This window comes from Cyanistes caeruleus, chromosome 2, assembly GCF_971803275.1.
Source record: "Cyanistes caeruleus chromosome 2, bCyaCae1.hap1.1, whole genome shotgun sequence".
Lineage (NCBI taxonomy): Eukaryota > Metazoa > Chordata > Aves > Passeriformes > Paridae > Cyanistes > Cyanistes caeruleus.
In genome coordinates this window covers 117,141,538-117,155,371 of record NC_141702.1, presented here as the reverse complement: position 1 = coordinate 117,155,371, position 13,834 = coordinate 117,141,538, and the positions used below count along the sequence as shown (strand labels likewise).

The following is a 13,834-nucleotide window of genomic DNA, read 5'->3' as shown; positions in this document are numbered from 1 at the left end:
AAGAACTGAAAGAATCTGAGAAAAGACTGAAAGTCTCCCCAGGCTGTCCAGCAATACATGTAGGTGGTACTTGTAGAACCTCTGGTCTGTGCATTTCAAAGGACTCAAAAATGAAGAAAGCCTTCCCCGCAGAATGGCCTGGGTGGGAAGGGACTTTAAAATTCAACTCATTCCAACCTCCCTTCCATGGGCAGAGATATCTTCCCCTCTTCCAGGCTGCTCAGAGCTCCATCCAGCCTGGCCTTGAACACCTCCAGGGATGGGACAGCCACAACTCTGGGCAATCTGTTCCAGTGCCTCAGCACCCTCACAGCGAAGAATTTCTTCCTAATATCCAATCTAACCCTACTTTCTGTCGGTTTTAAGCCCTTCATCCTGCCATCACATGCCCGCATAAACAGTGCTGGAGAGGCTGGGGCTTGGAGGGAGACTCTGGATGTGTTTCCCAGAGCTTGTGAAAGATAAAGGGCCTAATAACTTAGCACATGCTGAAGCTGGATGCTTTGGCAGTGCAAGATGGGGTTTCCTCATGTCCCAGTTGCATTTCCCGTGTGCAGTTCATGGAGATGGACAAGGAGAGGAGGAGGTGTGACAGGACAAACCTGTGTGCAGAGGCTCTCTCTGCTGTGGCTGTAACCAGTGCTGACCATCAGCTCCTTGGGACATCTTGGTGCCTAGCTCTGCACCCACCCTCCAGTTCCTTTATACTGGAGGGCTGGGCTGAGACCATAAAACCCCATATGGCCAACATGAAACCCTTGAATTCACTCATTCACAAGCACATTTCCAGTGTCACAAAGGATGGGTAGGAAGCCAGTTCTCCATGACTTTCCACCAGAGCCATGTGCCAAATTATGCTCTTTTTGACCTAGAAAATACATATGCTGCCCAACTAAACCCCTGGATTTCCAAACACGCTCAGCAGGCAGCACTGCTCCTCCATGAGGAGCCATGGTTCAGCTCCACATTCCACAACATGTGTCTACAAACACTTCCATATGGCAGAGAGTGCCTGGAGCTGGGGCTCAAGCCAGCTCCCCACCAAAATACATCCAAATTCTGAAAACAAATGTAAACCTGGGTCTATGTGACTTTTAAAGGGCAGATTGAGTATTAACATATACATGGAATTTGGAGTAAAAGAGAAAAAAAATGCTTCCAGTAGTTGGAATGTAACTGATTGGACAATTACAATTATTTTGCATGGAAGTTGAAAAGGAATTTTTTTATTATACATGGATAAAAGGAGACATCTCATTTTGGAATTATTTTTTTAACAAGTTAGTAAAGACACAAAGACAAGAACACCACCACCAAAATATTTTCTTCCATGTTCTGTAATTAGCTTCTAATTCCTTTAAGATTTGAAGGTTTGACTAAACCCAGTAATTTAATAATTTAATGAAAAAAAAAAATCCCCAAGTGAAATTTTAAACAAAAACTGAATTTTACATGGAAAGTTAGTTCCTGCTTCTTTCTTTCTTTTCTGTCCAAGATTGAAAGATATTAACTAAAACTGAACATTTTTCAGAATTTCTTTTTCTCCTCTTGCTGGAGGCTGTAATAAATCAAGCAGACTTTCAATTTAATATTTTGATTTTAACAGCCTTTGTACCTAATTAAATAACACACCCTCCAGGGGACAAAAGAAAGGAACAATCCCTCTGTTCTCCATCCCTTTCAGCCTTTCCTTCTTGGAGAAGCAGAATGAGATGCCTTGTGCAACAGGGGATGATCGTGACCAGGGGAAAGTCTTTTTGTACGCCTTGAAACATCACCCCATCGCCTTGCTCAGATGGGCAGGAGCACTGTGGGGCCACAGAGGCACCAGCTCATCCCACAGCCCCCAGCACTGCACATCCCAGTTTCCTGTACCACATGGAAAGGCTCATTCTCAAGCAACTGAAAAAAAATGTTCATGGCTTGTACTCAAGGAACCTTTCCTAGGAAGAGCCTCCACACGGGCACAAGTAACAAAGAAAACAGAGCTTTTTGGGATCATCACCAACAGATCCAGTCTCCTCAGGAGGAGGAGGAGAGGCACAGTGGCTTCAGAAAGGTAGAAACAGGCTCAGAGGGGTGCAGGAGGCACCTATTTATCTCCCCACCAGCCACTCCTCCTGTCCCCAGGCAGGGTTAAGCTCCCCCAGCAAACAACACTCATTTCCCTACTTGGCCCTCAGCCAGAAGATTTTGCCTTCCAGTCATGTGAACTTTTCAATTTGAGATTCTTACAAGCTGAGCTTACATGAAACTGTTTCCTGAAACAAACTGTTCCCATTCCCTCTCCACCCCACTATTCCTACTAGAGCAAAGCCAAGCCCCTTTATTGATCAGCCAACAATAAAGAAAGGCCCAGAAAATCTGATGCATCCTTTAAAAGCTGGGGAGACTTGGTCTCCTATCAGCTTTGTTCAGTTTAACTACACTCCCCTCAAACATTATGTCCCTTAATGTGTATTTAAATAGGTCTTAACCTCTTGGGTACATTTTCTAATGACCTTTGTTTTAACTCAGAGCATTCACTGGTGCAAATGAGATGCTGTGAGCCATGTGTGAGTCATGAGTTTTGCTGAAGTGAGAATTTGATCACTGATTCCAATAAAAAGCAGATCAAATCCTATATCTTTACTTCCAAAAGCCAGCCTGCCTGCTGTTTTTTACCATGGCTTGATATAAGAAACATGACATTACATCGCAGGATGAAAATTGACATGAAATTATTTATTTCACTTGGGAGCAGGACACCCCATTAAGTAGAAAGCTTTTCTGAAGGAAGGTGAATGGGCAGTGGAAGGGGAGGAGTGTTGATGGCTGTTGCTAGATACAGCACATCAGGGGGCCTGACTTGGGGGATGAAGAGTCACCATTAAATCTGGACATTGTGTGTGTCATCCCTGCCTGCAAACGAGAAGCAGCTCTGCCATGACAGCAGGGGAGGAAAGAGCCAGGAGAACGTGAGGTCAGAGAGTAAAGTAATACAAATCTGGTTATGTCACAGGCAGATGGTGGAACCTCACCTGGAATAACATGTGAACATCTGCTTGTTCTTTCCTTAAGATGAAATGTATTGGAAGGAATTAAAGACACAGGGAGGTATAAAGAAAGTGAAAACTGGAAGAATGCAGTCAAAAGACTAGATAAGGTTAAAAAAAAGTTCTTAAAAAAAGCACAAATCACCTCTGCTAAAAACTCTGATAAAAACTATTCCCAGGAATAGTTGCTTCTCACTTTTATATTACTTTTTGAGAAAAGAAAGCCTCTGTCCTGGAAAAGAACAGAGAAATTTTTTCTCAGCTTTTCAATCAGAACTGAAGCCTGTGTCAGTCAAAGCCAGGTCTCCGAAGCAGTTTCTAGGTGCATTTTCTAGGCAGTTTTTAATTTTCCTTTATTTAACTGGGATTTAAACATGCATTTAAGCCTGGGCTTTTCCAGGATCTTGATGACTAAATCTCCTCAGTCTCACCAAGAGAGCTGAGCCCTGAATTTGCCATGTGCCTCAAGGAGCCCACAGCCAGCCCATGGGAAGCATCATCCTGGGATCTGGGAAAAGGGAATGTACCATTAGGCTGGGCTTAGACAATCCAGGGAGCCAGGGGAATGCAGGTCCTGCATTCCCATCAAACCCTTTGCTAAACTGAGAAGTTAAGTGTGCCCCAGTACAAATCTGGTACCTCTGAGACAGAAACAGCCACAATGACAAGAGCCTGAGTGTGGCAGAGAGGATTTGGGGATCTCCTGCCATTTGCAGAGCCTTGGAGCCAGCTTTGGCCAGTTGCTGCAAGATTTGACCGACTCAAATGACAAAAGGATTGCTGGAGGTCACCCCCACCTTCACAGAGATCCTCAGCTTTCTCCACTGCAGCAAACTGCCCTCCTTCCATGGTAATGCTGATTCCAATCAGGAATACACGAAGGTTTCCAAACACAGAGCTTACACCTGCTTCTTTTTAAAAAAACAAACACCTTTTTCCAGTTTAATATTGGGTCTCTGATCCACCTCTTCTATATTTTCTCAGTAAGAACATTTTGGTGTTCAAGGAACTGTCAGCCTGGGTTGGAAATGCTGAGACCTGGCATTTCTAGATTAAATGTCAACCAGATGTTTGTGCACTTCCCTCACAAGCCCTTCAAGAAGCTTCAATTTGGTATTGTGTTTCATTACTAGGGAAAACCCAAGTTCATACCTTCAGCTGGAGCTGAAAGGGACTGAATGAATGCCTCAGGCGAAGAGGGAGGGCAGAAGAAATGACAGGTACCTGAGCAAGAGGAAATACTAATCCAAAGTGCAATACACAAGAGGTGGTGTCTATCTTTTCTTTTTCTCTAATGTATTTGAAGCCTGACTGAAATAAATTGGCTTTGATTCCAGAAACTACTATTTTTATATACTACTAACATTTTCCCTCAACCACTGAAGCAAGGGAAATGTGGAACAGGACATTGCCCTTCCCTTAATCCTTTCAGTCTCAGTGCCAGAGGTGGCACTGCTTCTGACAATGGAAAGGGGAAAAACTGAAAGGAGATTTATTCATAAAAAGAGACAAGGAAGCATTACTGGAGCCAGAACCATTTCTAAAGCCCTTACCTGAGATGCAGAAGGACTCTCATTTCTTTGTGCAACTTTCAGAGAGAAGCCTCAGTTCCTGCTATGTTAAATGGGATTTATAGGAAGATTTTTTTTGTGTTTGTTGTGTCTTGTATGGTCTTTATGGCCAGGGACTCACCCTTACTGTGCTTTTCACATGTACTGCAACAGGGCCTCAGGCTGAGATGGGAGCTCTAGGTGCCAATGTAGTCAATAAATAAGGACAAGTAACACAGTTACAACATGTGGCTGAGGACTGGCTCTCATCCCAGAAATTCAGAGTGAACTTTCCTGGTTTTGTTGGTTTAGTTTATTTCTAGTTTATTGGCAAAAGTAATTTTTTGAACTGCATTTTTGGTATTACTAAACAAATCAACAGGGAGACCTGGACAATGACCCCACAAAATGGGCCTCATGAACATCTCCAAGAGGCAAGGAAAGAGGCAGCTAAGGGCTGTTCATAGAGCAGGCAGGATCAACACCCCCTCCCAAGCCAGATCCTTCCCTTACAGCTGCATCCAAATTCCAGAATCCACATTTTTTGGATTAAGCATATCTATAGAAAGAAAGGCATTAGCACATGCACACACCCTGCTAGAGTTAAGGTTTGTGGTAAAGGCTGAATTCTTCTCCACATAGAACAAGCTCCAAAAGATGCTGTTGCAAGTAAAACCCCCAAAAAATCCCCACTGGAGCAAACATTCTGCAAGAAGTGAACACCTCCACAGCCTCCCAATCCACCCTCCATGAGCACAGTGCGAGTTGATTCCTAACCCATGAAGGCACAGGCAAGAATTCCCACTGAATTTCATTACTGAGAACAGGGAACAATTCCTCCAGGCTTGGCAAATGCCTTCCAGGCTGTGGCACAGTGGGACCATGATGAGAGCCTGACCTTGCACACTTGTGCACCAGGAGGCTGCAAAATAAATTGGGTGAAACCTTGCCTGTGATGAAGTTGGTGGCAAAATTCCCATTGACTTCAGTCAGGTCTGGGATTTCTCCAGTTATATTTTTGAATGTCAGGGCAGCAGCAGAGTACCAGATCTCATTCCAGCCTCCCAGGTCTGAGTGGAGCCACTTGTCAAGGTTCAGTGAGGACTCCAGAGCACCAATCCATTCCCCAGCAAGCTCACAAGATGCAGGTGAGCCCGGGGGAGGTGAGCAGGTTGGATGACTCTCCATAAATGTGTCACCCAAAATGAGCAGACAGAGAAATCTGATAACTTAGAGCAACTCCTGTGTTACTCTTTCAGCAGGGACACTGCTGAAGGCTTTTGGAAACAAAAATACTTCGTCACAGCAAAGGCTGGGGGACTCATTGTCCTGTGTCAAGTCTTTTGACAACACAATGGATTCTGAAGAGAACAGAGAGATGCTCAGCACAAAGATATACTGAAAGGAATAACAATGGGAAATGAAACCCAGACAATCAATCCATCCACACTGTTACAGAACAATCCCATGGTACTATCTTTGCAAGAATCCAAAGATTGGGAAAGTGCTCACGTCAGCTCCTAATCCTCTGGCAAAAACACACAGCTTTATCCATGTCCTGCTGAAGTTAATGAGGTTGATTTCAGTGCCACAATCAGAGCATGTAGCTTTAATGTATGGGCTTACCATTCCTTTAAAGCTAAAACACTTCCTAGGAAGCAAGACTAAGTCATACACATTGCTGAAGACATGTTGGTAAACATCTGATTAGAACCACTTTTAGGTGACAGTTGTTCTCTGGGAAAAGTTGCTAATGGATCTGCTGGAGAGCAGCAGATGGAAAACACAGAGTTTGGGTTTGAAACAGGGGAAAAGTAACCCCCAAGAATATAATTTTCTCCCAGACAAGCCAGTACAGCAGCTGGCCATGTCTCCTACAGAATAAAAACTTTTGTCTTTATGATCCTATTCTAGTATTTGAAGCAAAAACTTAATGTTTGGTTCAGCTCTAACAGGAAAAATATTGCCAGAGAGTAGATAAAATCCAGCATCTAAATTGCAAACCATTCACTTCATAGCTCACATCCCTGGAGTGAAGAATATTAAACATATCCCCAGCAAGTCTTCCTCATTCTTAAATATGAAAATTTTACACCTACCAACATCTCAGACAAGATAACTGCAAACCTTGAATGAGCCATGACCTGGTCTCTCATTGACAAATCCAGACTTTGCTTCAAGAAAATAAATTCTTTCTAGCTACCAGAAATCACAGCTATTCAAACAGCACCAACTGCGTAACCACAGATGAATCTTCACTACTCGGTGCATACTTGAACAGGGATATGCTGCCTGATTCTGTTCACAAATAATTAAAAGCCCCACCTGTAAAATCTGCCTTGGCGAGATTATATTGCTGAAATGGTTTTCTCCAAGCCCAACTTCTTTTGTAGTATTGAGGCCTGAAGTCAAAAAAGTTCTGCATGTTTGTAGTCAACAACTCCCAAGACCTTATACAATCACCTTAGTCAAACACACACACACAGGCAAGAACATGCAGAATCAGAGTTCATCTTGCAAGGTGGGAAATGCTGGAATGCCAACAGATGTGACCAGCAAAGACATTTCAGTGTGTTAAAATTATTCCTGAACACTGGAATGACCCTGTGCTTCCTAGAACTACAAGTAGTTAATACTGGAGGAAAGGATGGTTGTTGAATTGAGCCAGTAACAGTCCAGAACTCTTAGACACAGGAAAAGCGATGGTGAGAAACACATCACAGTTCCCTCCACCCCTGAGGTGGATTCTTCACAGTGGTGCTTGTTAGAAGCATCCTGTGTGTGTTTCTCCTGAGCTTCTTGCATAATAAACAACAAAAAACCCACAAAACCCCAACACAAGTCTCAAACTACACATATCCATCCTAACACAGGGATAAAGGCACCCAGCTAAGTGGTAACAGCACAGGAAATGCAGGTGTGTGGCTGGATGCAGCTTTCTCTGCAGATTTTGGCTCAGACAAGTCACAACACAAGCCTTGTGTGACCACAAGTCCTCCTGGGTTGCAGAGATAGTGCTCATAGTTGCAAAATAATTGTGCACACAGCAACAAAAATATGCGTGTTTTGGAGTACCAGTTGAAAGAAAAAGATTTCCCTTGTGTAACTTATTCCCCTTGGGTTAGCTGAAGGTGAGTTTGTCAGGAGGAAGAAGGGAAAGAGGAAAACCACTTGAAGCATTAGTTGAGCTGTTTTCAAAACTGATTTTGCTTTTAAAGAGCAGAACATCCTCCACATGAGTATCCTCACAAATCACACTTTTTCAGCCTTTGAAAGTTAATTTAAGAAGAGAGTTGTAATTCCCAGCAGGTGGTGAAGACACCTTCTGTTATTTGTGTCTAGTGCATGGACAACTCCAATCCCCCAGCCCTGGGTGAGCAGGGCCCAGGGTGATGCTGCAGAGCAAACCCAGGTAACACACAACCTAAAGCCCTCACCTATAGCAGCCAGAGAAGCACCACTGTTTGCAGCTTATCCATGGAGAAATTAAACAGGATAAAGAATATGTTATCTTGGTCAAAAATAGAGCTGGTGGCAGAAACAAGAGCAACACCCAGCCCCACTATTGCCCTTTACCACAGAAGACAAACACTTTCTGTGGAGGGAAATAACTCAGATATCAGACCTGTGTCCACACAAAATCCATCTCTTTGCATTATTTGTGTACAACAGTAAAGCACATTCCTTAGACAGGCAACATGTACTTCCTGTATTTAAGACATAGAACTAGGCCTGTATTACAAGCCTCCCCCAACTTCATTCCAGCTGCTGAGGTAAAACTCTTCCTGGGGACATCAACCCAGCCAGGAAAACTCCTCCTCAGACCACTGATTTTCCACCAAAGCCCCCCTTGCTCTAAGACCACACCTGCCAAACATGTGTCTCCCCCCTTTATCCTCCTCAGAAGGGCACCCCCTTCTCCAGCGCTGTACCTCGAGCCCCAGGGTCTGCTCCACACGCCGCTGCCAGCACAGGACAGCTCTCCAGGCCCTCTCCAGCAGCAAAGAGGAGAAATGGCTGCGGGAGCTGCTGCAGGTGGGCTGTGCCCTCACAGCCTCCCAGCCCTCCCTGCTCTGGGCCAATTCATTGCCTTAATGAGGATCACCTGGAGCAATTAACGAGGCACAAGCCTTGGCTGCTGAATTCTCAGCTGCTCTGAGATCAGCTGCTGAATAACCCTCAAATGCAGGAGCTGGGGATATTTGCTCTGCTGAGTTGAACCCGTATCATTTGTCCTAAAGCACAGGACACAGCTGGGGGCCAAAGCTTTTCCTTCAGCCTCTTTAGGGTGCAGGTGAGTGCCCTGGGCCTGTGGGCAGGGGGTGGCTGGCTCTTTGCAGTGTGTTTCTCATGAGAGCAGAAAGGAGCCAAGGCACCACAGACCTGCCTCCCTCTCTCCTGTGTGCTTCCCTAGGCCTCCACCTGCATTTGGGCTTTGGAGGAGGCCTTGAATGTCTCAGAGAAACTCCCTTTTGAAATGCTGTTTTCATACAAATAAAAAAAAGGAAGCCTTCTAAAATAACCTCTCAATAAAGTACCAAAACATTAAAATAACAGAATTGACTAGAAGTGCTAATTTTCAAAGAAAAAAATGCCATTGTGTTCTGTATTTGACCTGAGTTTATACTTTAACCACTTAACAAGTGTCAATTTTAGACCAGTCTGCTTGAAAAACACTGAGAATTTTTTCCTTCACATTTTTAGAAACAAAACTCCTTTTCCTCCCATGTTAGTTACAGAGCAACCTAGACAACATGGCAAAATATGTATATGTTAAAACATACTTGGTGTAGCTCTGCAATAAAATTCAGCACCTCCCGCTGAGCTCCAGGAATGCTGTAAGATGTTATTGTGCACCCACTGACCTGTCAAAATAAAAAACCCCCTCAGAACCTCTAACACTGACTATCTGCTCAGTAGATCACTGTACATCAGTATTTCTGAATATACTTTGTCTGTCCACCCTCTACTTGTTTGGAGCAGAGAGTAAGCAAAATGAGATGGTTTAGGCAGATGCTAACATGTCCTGAACTAGGTTTAAAGTCCTTAGACAGTAAAATACTCTTTATTTATAGTGTACTGCTTCTTTCACAGTTCAGGCATAGTTCAGTCCCAGTCATATAAATAATACTCTGACAATTATAATAGAAAAAAACCCAGTGTATAGACCTACTTATTACACCAACCAGATAAGCCCTTTAAGGGTAGGGTAATTTATGGACTATGCTGGAACGTTTATGGGCTAATTAGGCAGAGCTATAATGATAATGAATTTTATGGACACTGAAAATACCCTGCAGATGAGCAGCCTGGCAAAGCACAGAATGTCACACAGCTTTGAAGACCATTCATCCAGCACTAGTAAAATACGGCTCTGGGAGAGCCGAGGCTGTGCCAGCAGCCAAAGCAGCGCTGTAAACAACTCCTGCCCCCCAGACAGATGGGAGCTGGGAGCTCCTGCAGCCCATCCTCAGCCACTGGTCTTGCCTGGTAAATAGGAGACATGAAAATATTATATTTGTTTGGATAGCAAATAGTTGCCACCAAAGCACAAAGGCACCAGCCCAGAAAAGCAAGATCGATGTGTTCCTAATTTTCACATCTTTAAGGAGCAGACTAGATCATTCCTGAGATTATAACTCACTACTTCAACCCTGATTTTTTGGGGATTGAAGTTAGTCATGCAAGGTAATTGTCTTTTTCTCTCTGCAGTAATGGTTTTGTCTGGCTCTGGAAAGGATAGAAGCCCAGAAAAGCTGGATTTTCAGGGACAACCTTCTCCAAACTCAAGAACTGCCCATGCCAACAATCTGAAAAATTATGGCAGCAGGAGCCTGCATGGATGAACACAGAGCTGATAAAACTGAGCCATAAAAAGGAAGAATACAAGAGGTCCAAGTAATTACAGGTGACCAGAAATGCAGCGTGTCACCAGACCAGTCACTGGAGCAGGTTGCCCAGAGAGGTTATGAAGTCTCCACCTGTGCAGGTATTGAAACCCTAGGAAAGTGTTCCAACTGTCCGTGCTCAGAGCAGGGGTGGGGGACAGGACGCTGTCCAAGATTGTGGATGAGCAGAGATGTGTGTGAAGTGCCAAACACACCTGAGTCAGAGCAGCTGGGGAGGTGCCTCCATCCCCTCATGCCCAGAGGCCTCTCAGGAGGGTCAGTGTTCATGGTTTGTTTTCTCCCAGCTGCAGACACAGGTGGGAATGCCCTGCCCTTTGCACAACTATCCCATGGTCAGAGCTCTCAGCTGCATGTGGGGAACTCTCCCAAGAGTGTTCATGTATTTTACAATAAATAACCTTGGCATAAAACAAACCAAAACAAAACGAAACCCAAGCAAAATAACCTTGGGAACTGGAATGAGAGGCCAGGAACCCTACCTGCCAGCTGGATGCCCTGAGTGCTGTTACAGACCTTTTCTTCCCAAGGTATTTTCCTCCTTGGAGCTCTCTGAATCCCCAGTCTGTGCTGAACAGAGGCTCTTGACTGTGCCAGCCAAGCCTGTAACCTCAAGGCCATGTAACACCATAAACAGAAACAACTGGACATCTCAAAGACTCATCCAAAAGACTCTGCAATACATATGTCAGCTTTCCTGTAGTTGTTTTTTCTGATTCTGTTTGCCTGCTTAGCCTTACAGCACATCTCAGCATGAAAGCAAACAGTTCAGACATCCCTAATCTTCTCACTGCTGCTCCTACGTTGTTATCTCAGGGCAGGCCTGGCTTTGCAGCCACACATTGCATATCACACCTCAGTGTATTGATTTAGCAACAGCTTCCTCTGATTTATGGCTGCAACTGACATTAGAAGTGGTTCCTGTACAAAAAAATATGTGATAAAACGTGGCATAGTCAGTAGAGATTAATTGAAAGTCACTAAACCTGCCCTGTGAATAGTCCTGTGCTTCTAAGTTAAGCACACTCTGGGGTTTACAGGTATTCAAGCAGGGATCAGCTCTGTGCTGCCCAGTATTTCAGGAGGTGTTCTTAAAGTTGTTTGACCAACTACAATTGTAAATTGAAGGTAAATACGATTTTCAAAAGCTCCACAAATAATACTTTTGTTACTCTAAGTAGGAATTAGTACCCACATAACACAGACCTGAGAGTGATTCCTCCAGCTGAATGAGGACACTTCAATCCTGAAATGAACTGGTTTCAAAAGCTCAGACTTGGTCCTGGGAAGGATCTTAGGTGCCTTCTGCAAATCTTCCTCTGCCCAGTGAGGAAAGGTGGCCTTAAGCCTTAGCAGCATTGAGCAGGGAATATCCAAATATGTGATTTAGGGACTTGGAATAGGCTTTCTTAGGAGAAAACAATTTGACCTAAAATGAGGACTCTTTGGGACAGGAACTTTGGGCCTGCTAACTCATTTCAGTGCCTGCTGACATAGTTAATTACAGATAGGAAAATCAGATGGGAGCCACCTCCCCCAGTGCAGACCTCTGCAGCTGAATTCACCTTCAAACCCGACTTCTTGGCCAACTAGAGACGCTTTTTTAGGGGCTGATTCCTTTGTCCCATTCCAGGGTGAGCTCTGGGCTCAGAGCCCATTCCTCTGCCCCAAGGGCACCAGGGGGACTGGTTCCAATGTGGCTCTGAGCATCAGCCTCTGTAGGTGGATAAATTTAGGTGAAAGAAATCCTCTCTGTCCTGAAGGGATGTCAGATCCCATTGCAGTCATGCATCCCTCCAGTTTCTGCTAGTGATTTATATATTCATTAATACACATGAATTCATATACACATTAGTATATGACCTTTTGTCTGCTTGGGATTTGGTTTATTGGGGCACCAAAAAACATCACAATTTCTCATGGGAATACCTGAACAACTTGTAAATTCACATATATAATGAGTGTATTAGAACAGAATTCAATGAAAAACAGAAATCCAGTGAAAAACATTGATGGTCAAAACATATTCTTGGAGATTCTCTATTTCCTTTAGGTTTCTGAAATACTGAACACACAAATAGTTTTAATATTACTACTAGAACCTTCAAGGCTTTCCCCTCTTTTATTTTTTCCTTGCTTGAAAATGGAGAGACATTGGAAGTATTCTGATGTGTTTTGATCACCTTTCAAATCTCATCCTGTTTTCCAGTCAAAAAAAGAGGGAAAACAGGAAAAAATAAAATGAAAAATAGGAGGTTGGAATTACAGCTAAACCATGGCAATGCCACAACTGAATAAGGAAGCAAAAATTTGGTTTACAGAAACCAAAATATAGAAATCTCTCAGTCTAGTACTTCGTTCTGATTTAGGAAAAAAAAAAAAAAAAGCGTTTTCCCATATTTCCTTCTCAGTCTGACTGGAGATGAAAACTTGTGGCACATTAATCCCTTCCTAAATTAGATATGCCCTCTGAAAAGTATGGAATCGTGGGCTATAAATGGCCTAGCATTAATTGCAGTAATTTCCCTGTGGCTGAAATGGATGTTGCAAGGCCTTTTATTCCCTTAAATTCTCTTCATCCTTTCTTTAAATAGCTAAAGTGTGAATGTGGCCTGACATTTCTGTTCCTTTGGGGAGCAGTTGCACCCCCTGACCCTTGGCTGTGTCTCCCAGAAGCTGCAGTCATTTTCAGTTAAGGGTAATTGGCAGCAGAATACACTTTGTTCTGTACAGTGTTAAAAATGGGGGACTTTGTTTTGCCAACCTTCCTGAACTTCCCTTCAGTTCAACGAAGGAGTGCAACATTTGTATAAGAAAGAAATATTGTCTTCAATGGGAAATGTATTCCATGTGTGTTATAATTTATATTATGACAGATCTTTCTTAACGTACAATATTGTTATTCACCGGGTGGAAAGAAACTTTATCAACTTCTTTCTTTCTTTTGGAAAAAAATGAGTTCTTTGAGGTGACCATAATTTTTATTTGCGGAAATATGTGATAAATTTGAATAATAAATTTATATTAAACCTCCCATTTGTATTTGATTTCCTTCATAAATCTGGGTAAGATGTCAGTCGAGCTGTTCATGTATAAAATATTAGAATAAACATTGCCTGTCTAATTGAAAAATCTGTCTTCATCAAGGACCTGGAGCTGAGCTTAAGAATGAAAGATGGAGGCTTTATTTAATGCAGCTCTGCCCTGACTGTCATGAATGCTGTCTTTTTCCTCCCCTTCACCACCTCAACAGGAACAGCAAAGCTCTATTCCCCAACTGGTCTTAAAGGCAGAAATACAAAGATATGCAGAGAAAGCAATGGTGGCTGGTGTCTGTGGAGCG

General features: G+C 43.4%; 1 protein-coding gene and 1 long non-coding RNA gene across 2 annotated transcripts in view; one reads left to right on the top strand and one right to left on the bottom strand.

Annotated features, from left to right (window-relative positions):
• LOC147655168 (uncharacterized) overlaps window positions 1-8,654 on the bottom strand; it is an 85,622-nt gene extending 76,968 nt beyond the window's left edge. Inside the window, exon 1 of the transcript XR_015281969.1 lies at window positions 8,518-8,654. The gene's annotated coding sequence lies outside the window, so the exon portion shown is untranslated. The remainder of the gene's footprint in view (window positions 1-8,517) is intronic.
• LOC147655167 (uncharacterized) lies at window positions 8,488-13,525 on the top strand. The gene is made up of 2 exons (XR_015282043.1): window positions 8,488-8,879; window positions 10,298-13,525. It is a non-coding gene; the product is annotated as an uncharacterized LOC147655167 (long non-coding RNA).
• The last annotated feature ends 309 nt before the right edge of the window (window positions 13,526-13,834 follow it).